We start from the raw sequence: 10,930 nt of genomic DNA, 5'->3' as shown, positions 1-10,930 counted from the left end.
TCGAAGCTGTTGATAATATTGTCGCTATATACTGTTTGTAACTATGTGATCGTAGTTCGTACTTATAGTTGACAAATATAAGTTCTATTATTCCACAATAATTTGTATAGTTTATAATTTAATTTTTTTTCAAATTGAAATTGTATGTGCAAAAGACTTACCGAAAGTATAATTAATTTATACACTACAGCTTGCATGTAGATTTTAATAGCTTCATACGAACTAGTGGATTCACTGTGAGGAAAACTGTTGAATTCTTTTCGGTTTGCAGAAGGATTTTTTCTTAGTGTTTTTTTTATTATTTTTTATTCTTTTTTTTCTTAGTCTTTCCTAGTGAAATATAAGTGGCTAAGAGAGATTTTTTTTTTTATTGACAGTCAAGTTGGCTTTCTTTTTTTACTATATTCACAATTAAACTTCTTTATTTTGTTTTTACTACATTCAGAAGACTAGGAAAGAAATACACTAGAAGAGTATCTTAATATGAGTTTTTTTTTTGTGCTTTTAGTGTCTTTCCCATTGATTAATTATATAACTCCACATATTCCTTTCTAGAGATTGTTAGTTTTCTCCGTACCGAAATTAATAGTTATCATTTATTCTTATTGTTTTCATAATAATCAATAACCTCCATAACTTAAAATTTTAAAAGGAAACAAGGGAGTAAATGTGTCATTCGTTTGATATTTGATCTTGGAAATATAAAATATATCTTGAATATGAAAAAAAGCATTTAAATATAACAAAAACTACAAGAAAATATGCTTTTATTTATATTGATTAGAAATAAAATAAAATTTTAAATACTATAAAACAGAAATATAGGTTTTGATATGAATAAAAAATGTAAAATGATCGTATTAAAAGTTATTAGTTATTATCAATAAGAGAATAAGTGATATACAACGACAATATGTTTCTTAGCCATTTTGATGCCGCATTTTGTACATTTTGTATTAATTAATGTTGGCCAATGCATTGTTAGCATAGGTTTATAACAAATTAATGGAAATTTGAGGCAAAATTAAACGTTTTAAGATCGTTAATTAAAACTTTTATTCACGCAAGTTATTTGGAAAGAGTAATAAAAAGGTTATGAGTTTGTATCAGAATTTGTTGAAGTGTGAGCTCTGAAACTGGTTTCCAGAAATTCATACGACATGTCAGTTCGTGATTGGAACAGAATACGACTGATCGGTCATGCAAAACCGTATGACAAAACTGTTTGATCATCCATGTGTGAATAAATGAAACACGTGATGGTCACGTGCTTCCACTTAACCAATACGTCTTTGCTGAGTGCCGTTTTGGAGCCTTGGCTAACGTGAATCAAACACGTGTCTCAGAAGGTTGTTATGTTCTGTTACAGGAGCGGGAAAAATCTGGGTTATCGGATTACAGAGGATAGCTGACTGTTGGGAGAGATTTCTGTGCTCTTTTACGTGTGTATAAATAGCCTTAAGAGATAAGAAATCACGATGAGGGATTCCTGTAACTTCATCTATAATCTTGTATCTTGTTTCTGGTGATTGAATAAAGATTACTGCTCTATTCTTCAGTGGATGTAAGCCATCTCCAAGCTGAACCACTTAAACTGTTTTCTTTTGGTTGATTGCTGTTCTTCGGCTTTTTTCTGTGTATCTTTTATTTGTTTCTTAAAGTGTTTCTTAGTCAAACATCAGAGTGTTTAGAGCAGTCTTGGGGAATCTTGGTTGATTAAGTTTGATCAAGCTTTAACAAATTGGTATCAGAGCCCAACAACTCTGATTCTTGTTTCAAGAAATGGCAACCTCTAAGTTTCAAGTCGAAAAATTTACTGGAGAGAATGACTTCCATCTATGGAGACTTAAGATGAGAGCTTTGTTGGTTCACCAAGGGCTTGAAGAAACATTGGGTGATCCAAGATCTGAAAAGAAGCCCAGCAAGCTCAGTGAAGAAGAAATGCAAGATGCATTAGACAAGGCTCATAGCACCTTGATCTTGAGTCTGGGTGATGGAGTGCTGAGGGAAGTTGGGGATCAGACAACTGCTGCAGGCCTCTGGAAGAAATTAGAAGATCTCTATACGAAAAAGTCTCTAACTAAGAGGCTTTGCACCAAGAAGAGGTTGTATATATTACAGATGGAGGAGGGTAGCTCTCTGGCAAATCACATTGATAACTTCAACAGAATCATCCTTGATCTGGAAGATATCAATGTGAAACTGGAAGATGAAGACAAGGCAATAATCTTGTTGTCATCTCTCCCACCTTCTTATGAACATTTCGTGGACACATTACTATATGGAAGGCAGTCAATAAGCATGGCTGATGTGAAAGATTCTCTCAGTTCAAAAGAGGTTACAAGAAAGTCAGAAGTAAAAGATGGAGAAGGCTTAACAGCAAGGGGTAGACCAGAAAAGAAGGAATACAGTAATAAGAACAGAAAACGCAGCAAATCAAAGTCAAAGAACAAAAATTTGAAATGTTTCCAATGCCACAAGGAGGGACATTTCAAGAAAGACTGTCCAGAGAGAAAGAGCAAGGAAAAAGATGGACTCAAGAAGAATGGAGATGCTGTTGTTGCATCAGAAGAAAAGGATGATGAAGGCTATGACTCAGCTGGTGTTCTTCTAGTCACTGGAACTCAAACCAATGGTAAGTGGGTGTTGGATTCTGGATGCACTTATCACATGTGCCCTGATAAAAATCTCTTTTCCAGTTATAGATCTTTTAATGGTGGGGAAGTCATGATGGGAAACAACTCACTTTGTAAAGTGGTTGGACTTGGAACCATTAGGCTTAAGATGTTTGATGGGGTGATTAGGGAATTAAGTGAAGTAAGACATGTCCCTGAGCTAAAAAGAAACTTAATATCCCTAGGGATCCTTGATCAAATGGGTTGTATCATTAAAATGGAATCTGGAGTTATGAAGATAATTAGAGGGTCCATGGTGATAATGAAGGGGGCTAAGAATAATGGCTTGTATGTGCTGCAAGGGACAGCCATTACAGGGGATGTTAGTGTCTCAACTATCAAGAATCAAAACAAAACACTAATGTGGCACATGAGATTGGGGCATATGAGTGAAAGAGGGATGAAGATATTAGAAAAACAGGGAGTCTTGGGGGATGATAAGATGGGTCCTGTTGAGTTCTGTGAGGTATGTGTCCTAGGAAAATCCTCTAGAACTAGCTTCAAAACTGCAGTGCACAAGACCAAAGGGACCTTAGATTACATCCACTCTGATCTGTGGGGACTAGCACAGACAACTTCTTTAGGTGGAGCTAAATACTTCCTATCCTTGATTGATGACTATTCTAGAATGGTTTGGGTGTATCTCTTAAAGAGTAAGAATGAAGTCTTTGAGAAGTTTAAGCAGTGGAAAGTACTGGTAGAAACACAAACAGGTAGAAAAGTCAAGAGGCTAAGGACTGATAATGATTTAGAATTTTGCAATCAATTGTTTAATGATTTCTGTGCTCAGAATGGAGTTGTAAGACACAAGACTGTAAGGCACACTCCACAGCAAAATGGACTTGCTGAGAGGATGAATAGAACTCTCATGGACAAAGTAAGATGTCTGCTAATTCACTCAAAACTTCCTTAGTCCTTATGGGCTGAAACACTGATGACAACTTGCTATTTAGTCAATAGAAGTCCATCCAGTGGCATAGACTTTAAAACACCTGTAGAAATGTGGTCATGCAGAGCTGCTAACTATTCTAATTTGAAGATATTTGGCTGCCCTGCATTTGCACATATAAAGCAAGGAAAGCTTGAGCCTAGGGCTCTGAAATGTGTCTTTCTTGGATATCCAGAGGGTGTGAAGGGCTATAGACTCTGGTGTACTGATCTAAAACCACCTAGGTGCATAGTCAGTAGAGATATGGTTTTCAATGAGCAAGAAATGCTTAAGAGTCATGTGCAGAGGCTTGAAAACTCAGACCATGACACTGGTGTACTGAGAGATCAGATTAAGGTGGAGCTTACTGGAAAATCTGGAGATACAACTTCATATGAGGCATCAGAGGATGAAGAAAGAGATGCAGAAGTTTCTGATGAAGTTTCAGAAAACCAAACAACATTGCATGATTATCAGCTGGCTAGGGATAGAGAAATGAGAGTTATAAGGGCACCAAAGAAGTATGCATATGCAGATCTGATTGCATATGCATTAACAGCAGCATATGAATTGGACTATGATGAACCTAAAACCTACAAGGAAGCTGTTTCAGGAAAAAATGCAGACCAGTGGATAAAAGCCATGAAAGAAGAAATGGATTCTTTGTATAAGAATGACACCTGGACACTTGTAAGAAAACCAGATAAGAAAAAAGTGGTAGGATGCAAATGGGTGTACAAACTCAAGCAAGGTATCACAGGAGTGGAACCAGTGAGATTTAAAGCCAGACTTGTTGCAAAGGGCTTCACTCAAAAGGAAGGGATTGACTTTACTGAGGTATTTTCACCTGTAGTGAGGCATGCCTCTATAAGAATCATCTTGTCACTGGTGGCTGTAAACAACATGCATTTAGAACAAATGGATGTAAAAACAGCATTCTTACATGGGGAATTACAAGAGTATATAGTAATGGCTCAGCCTGAAGGCTTCACAGATGAATCAAAGGCTGACTGGGTTTGTCATCTGAAGAAATCTCTGTATGGACTTAAACAGTCCCCAAGACAGTGGTACCTCAGATTTGATAGCTTTATGTCAGAGCAGAAATTTCAGAGGTGTAACTTGGATTGTTGTGTTTACTTCAGAGAGGATTCAGGCTTAATGGTTTATCTGGTATTGTATGTAGATGACATGCTTATTGCCAGTGTGAGCATGAGCTTAATTGAAGATCTGAAACAAAAGCTTAAAGGAGAGTTTGACATGAAGGATCTTGGTCCAGCCAAGAAAATTCTAGGAATGCAATTATACAGGGATATAAAAGCTGGTACTTTGTTTCTCAGTCAGGAAGGATACATCAGAAGGGTAATTGATAAGTTTGGAATGGTAAGCTCAAAGCCAGTTCAAACACCCTTAGCTCCTCATTTCAGATTATCAGATCAGCTATGTCCAAAAACAGAAGCTGAAATATCTGAGATGATGAATATACCTTATGCAAGTGTTGTAGGCTGCCTGATGTATGCCATGGTCTTAACTAGGCCTGATCTATCCTATGCTGTGAGTGTTGTAAGCAGGTATATGGCAAATCCTGGGAAAGAACACTGGAGGGCTGTAAAATGGATTCTCAGGTACCTAAATGGGACAACAACATATGGGTTAATGTATGGAGGATCAAGACAAGATGACAGTCAGATTGTTGGTTATGTGGACTCTGATTATGCTGGGGATCCGGACAGAAGAAGATCACTTACAGGATATCTTTTCACATTCAACAATTGCACTGTCAATTCGAAAGCTCAACTGCAGAGTGTTGTGGCACTTTCAACAACAGAAGCTGAATACACAGCTGCTGCAGAGGCAGTTAAAGAAGCCATTTGGCTGAAAGGAATGCTTAAAGAACTTGGTGTTGATCAGAGGTCAATAATGATAAACTGTGATAGCCAAAGTGCTATATGTCTGAGCAAAAATCAGACGCACCATGAGAAGACCAAGCATATCGATATCAAATTGCATTTCATAAGGTTGGAAGTGTTAAGAGCAACAGTGAAGTTGCAGAAGATTCATACAGACAAGAATGTTGCAGATATGCTGACTAAACCAGTGACAACTGCTAAGTTCAAGCTATGCTTAGAACTAGCAAGAATCTGTCAAAAATAAGTGACAGATAGCTGAAGAGAAGAGTAGCAAATTCATGAAGGTTTCAAGCTCAAGGTGGAGAATGTTGAAGTGTGAGCTCTGAAACTGGTTTCCAAAAATTCATACGACATGTCAGTTCGTGATTGGAACAGAATACGACTGATCGGTTAAAGTCATGCAAAACCGTATGACAAAACTGTTTGATCATCCATGTGTGAATAAATGAAATACGTGATGGTCACGTGCTTCCACTTAACCAATACGTCTTTGCTGAGTGCCGTTTTAGAGCCTTGGCTAACGTGAATCAAACACGTGTCTCAGAAGGTTGTTATGTTTTGTTACAGGAGCGGGAAAAATCTGGGTTATCGGATTACAGAGGATAGCTGACTGTTGGGAGAGATTTCTGTGCTCTTTTACGTGTGTATAAATAGCCTTAAGAGATAAGAAATCACGATGAGGGATTCCTGTAACTTCATCTATAATCTTGTATCTTGTTTCTGGTGATTGAATAAAGATTACTGCTCTATTCTTCAGTGGATGTAAGCCATCTCCAGGCTGAACCACTTAAACTGTTTTCTTTTGGTTGATTGCTGTTCTTCGACTTCTTTCTGTGTATCTTTTATTTGTTTCTTAAAGTGTTTCTTAGTCAAACATCAGAGTGTTTAGAGCAGTCTTGGGGAATCTTGGTTGATTAAGTTTGATCAAGCTTTAACAGAATTTGTACATAAAAAATGATACGGCACAAATTTAGAGTGTGTATAGTATTGGATTTAGTGTAAATTTAAATTAATCCTGCAAATAAATGATAATATAATATTCAATTTATTCTTTAAAAATTAGAAAACCTGAATTTACTCCGCTTTTCTTTCAAAAGAGAAGGCGGATGGGAGTGTCTTGATGATTTTTTTTTCTTCTTAATAGTAAATGGAGATAAATTAATGTTTTTACAATTTTGAGTGTATAATCTAATTAGGATTAAATTGAAGTTTACACTTCGATTTATCAATTTATACTGCATCAAATCCAACAAAATATAGCTCTCAAACTGCTTGAAGCGTGCATTGAATTCAATGACTGCTCTAATTAAGTCTAAGCATGCATTGAAATCGAGTTTCTTTTGGATTTACTAAATTTTCGACATAAAACGGATACCAGAAATTCATGTTGTAGCCAAAATATTGCTCAAACCTATCAACTTTTGCCGGATCCTTAGTTTGAAATTAATTTATTTGGTTAAATAAAATTATAACAAGTTATTTGGTCCAATCACCAACTTCTCTGAGAAAATTATCAATCGCATGATTTGTCTATGGTCCTATTTGGTAATGAATTATTATGGTCTAAAAGCTACAACTATTTTGAAGGAAAAAAAAAATGTAACTATAAAATAAAAATTATCATTGTTATATAAATAAAAATTCTAATAAAAATATTATGGGTAAAAGCCTATTTAATCCATGTATTTTAAGATTAGTATCCATTTAGTCCCTATATTTTAAAAAATACCTCGAAACATCTCTGCCGTTAAAGTATTGATACCCCTACCATTACTTTTTATTTCTTTTGGCTTACTTTTACAATATTACCCTTTTATAATAATTTTTTTGTTTGGACATTAATAAAAATAAAATAATTAAATTATCAATTTAACCCTAAAAAATAAAAAAATTATATTAATTTTTTTGCAAGCACCATTTGCACACTTGATAGTTTGCATACAATTTTTGACAATTTAATTTTTGACAATTAAAAATTAATATAATTTTTAGGCTTAAATTGGTAATTTAATTATTTTATTTTTATTAATATCCAAGCAAAAAAATTATTATAAAAGGGTAATATTATAAAAGTAAGCTAAAAAAAAAGTAACGGTAGGGGTATCAATACTTTAACGGCAGGGATGTTTCGAGATATTTTTAAAAATACGAGGACTAAATGGACACTAATTTTAAAATATAGGAAATAAATGAGTTTTTACCCAAATATTATAATTTTTTCATCATATAACTATTAATCTAATTTTCAAACCACCTAGTATGTGTTTACCATTGGTGCTGTAAATTTGTTTACCAAATAGGACCATTGGCAAGTGAGAAATATGGTAAATTTCAGATATCAAATCAGATTCTCCCCACCCCCCCCCCCCCCCCAAACCACCAAAAAAAAAACATGTGAACCCCTCAAATAAACTGTCATAATTTTAATTTTTTGTAATATCTATATATATATATATATATATATATATATATATTTCTGGACGTTAGCACGAGGTAATTGATAAGTATTCAAGTAAATAATATAATATTATAGAAAATATGGGAGCTGTGGATGTATAAATTAAAGAGAAATTTTTTTTTAAATTGATTTTGCCCATATACCTACAACCTATAGTGATTTGTGAGCGATGAAAACAGGCCACATATGAGGGTATTAGAACACCACACGGGTTTTGACTATTCCTAGGTGATTTTTCCGAGCTCTAACGAAACAGCTTTGGTCTTTCCAAATAAGCTCAGCTAATTAGTCAATATTTTTTTTTTTTGGTGAGAGGGGGCTCGTCAAAACGAGCTAAACAGAAATAAAACGGGATTGAGTAACCCCAAACAAGTCTTGCGAAATGATAGAATATATACCCATAGAAGGGTCAGAGTCAGAGAACACTTACAATCCAAGAGGAGCTGAATGAGCCATATTAGCCATGAAGTCCGCAGCTAATTAGTCAATATTAGCTTGTGGGTTGATGAAACAAGTAAGAGTTCGGCATCATGCATGCGAACCGTCCGCATGCACGTGGTGGAAATCATGCACAACAAACGTGTTTTTTACTAAACTCCCCTCTAGTAAACTGCGGTGAACTTAATTTTATTTATTTTTAATCTTATCTTGTAATCTTATAGCGGCCAAATTCCCTACGTACTCTTTTTCTTGGGCTTTCTATATACGCCAACATACCATCAAGTTTTCAGTACTTTCAACTTCCAACACCAACTAATTACCTTGTTGGAAATCCTCAACCTAGTCGTCGGCCCACATCCCCCACGCTCCTTCCATGCCCTTCCGAAAAATATGGGCCCATAACGCAGATCAAGTTTGGTTGATTCCCCGTTATCGTGGGCTCATCTATTGAGATGGCTAAGTCCGTCCTCCAAACCTATGATAATATGTCTTCTTACCGGCCGAACATGGCCGTGGATAAGTACACAGGCTACAATTTCTCAAATATTACATGGTCGTCCTATGGTCCATACTTCAGTCAGGCACCTGAAATGTGCTCGATGGAATTGTTTAGCGCTAAACGCCTGAAATCGTACGAGTATACGCCTGAAAGCTGCTTCTTAAATACTTGTATGAATCATCTGGAAAGCCTATTGTGTTGAAGGATCATCTTGCATATGTGAGTCTCAACATTATAAGCCGTGTGGTGTTAACGAAAAAAATACATAAACGAGCAAGAAAATGGATAAATGGAATAAATGTGGGACACGACAGGAGTTTAAAGAAATGGCCAACGAATTCGTTGCTCTTAATGGGGTTATCCGAGATTCGATTCCTTGGATAAGGTTCTCGGATTTGGTGGTTAATATGAGGAGAATGAAGACCGTGGCCAAGAAGTTTGACATGTTTTTGGAGCATGCGATCGATGAACATAACGTTAGACGAAAAGGGGAAAATTATGTGACTAGCGACATGGTTGATGTGCTTTTGGAGCTTGCGGATGCTCCTAATCTTGAAGTTAAGCTTGAAAGAGAAGGCGTCAAAGGCTTTATAGTGGTACTTATTCAACTCTTTATTATTATTTTTCAAAAATATCTATTGATAATTTATTTGCTACAATTTTGAGGATACTGTTGGTTCAATATTTTTATGGCATGTCACTCTTTAATAGAACCTTGATAATCATCAATTTTATTCATCAAATCCTATATTTAGGAGGAGCATTGAATTTTACCTCATTTCCATGTAATCAGACTTGTACCAGACCTTAGTTCTAGTGAGGCTATGCTTTTACCACTTGAGCTAAGTTTTTACCTCTAACTAAATTAATTCCTAAAAGATATATATGATTCTAGCACAAGATTTCTGATCATCAAATTCTTTCCTCTCTTTCTTGTAAATTATTACAGGACCTAGTAGAGGGAGCGACTGAGACGTTGGAATAGGCCTTCGCTGAACTAGTGAAAAATCCTGAAATTTTAAGCAAATCTACAGAAGAGCTAGAAAGAGTAATTGGGAAAGACGCTCAAGTACTAGTTAATACATGGTCAATAGAGAGAGACCCTGCTCTGTGGGAAAACCGCAATGATTTTTGCCCTAAGATATTTCTTGGAAAATCAATTAATGTCAAAGGAAATGATTTTGAGTTCCTGCCATTTGGAGCAGGGAGAAGAATGTGTCCAGGTTACAGTCATGGGCTGAAGGTGATTCAATCAAGTCTCGCTAATCTTTTGCATCGATTTACATGGAAATTGCCTGGGAATATGAGCAATAATCTAAGTATGGAGGAAGTTTTTAAGCTTGCTAATAGAAAAAATTTCCACTTGAAGTTGTGGCTCAGCTAGAGGTGGCAAAAAAATCCGTCCGGTCCGGATCTGGACCGGACCCGGCTCATACGGTTTGGGTTTTACCCGGCCCGTATTAATAAAGAAACCGGTTTCGGATTTTGAAAATTAATACCCGGATAATTTTGGACACGGATCCGGGCATAACCCCAAAAACCCAGAACCCGGATCAGTACCTGGTTAAAATTTTTTAATTTTAAAAATAAAAATAAAAATAAAAATATATATATCACATTACATTTACAAACCCTAAAGCTTTCATAAACTTGCACTCACAAAGTCACCACTCCCTCCCCTTCAACACTCCAAGTCAACTCCCTCATCTTCAACTCTCCAAGCCAAGTAGCCAACACCCAGCAGCAACAACCCTCACCCCTCCTCTTCAAACACACAAAGAAACCTTAAATCTCAATCTAAGAATAAATTAATAGAAATATTTTCTCATTCTTATTCTTCCTTTTTCTTTTTTCTCTCTCTCTTTTCCCACTTCTTAGATCTGGTCTGTGACCCACCGTGCACAGTACCTCCACATCACAACCATGTTTGTGCAGCAACCGTCTTGTCAGTTTGTTCTTTGTTGTTTGATATTTTGAAATTTTCATATATTATATTGATAGTTGGTATTTTATTTGTCAATT

General features: G+C 35.8%; 1 pseudogene; it reads left to right on the top strand.

The window, feature by feature from the left end:
* The first annotated feature begins 8,048 nt into the window (after window positions 1-8,048).
* Window positions 8,049-10,372, top strand: LOC102628124 (cytochrome P450 71A1-like; annotated as a pseudogene).
* Window positions 10,373-10,930: the final 558 nt, after the last annotated feature.

This window comes from Citrus sinensis, chromosome 7, assembly GCF_022201045.2.
Source record: "Citrus sinensis cultivar Valencia sweet orange chromosome 7, DVS_A1.0, whole genome shotgun sequence".
Classification (NCBI taxonomy): Eukaryota; Viridiplantae; Streptophyta; class Magnoliopsida; order Sapindales; family Rutaceae; genus Citrus; species Citrus sinensis.
This window is presented reverse-complemented; position numbering and strand designations above follow the sequence as displayed.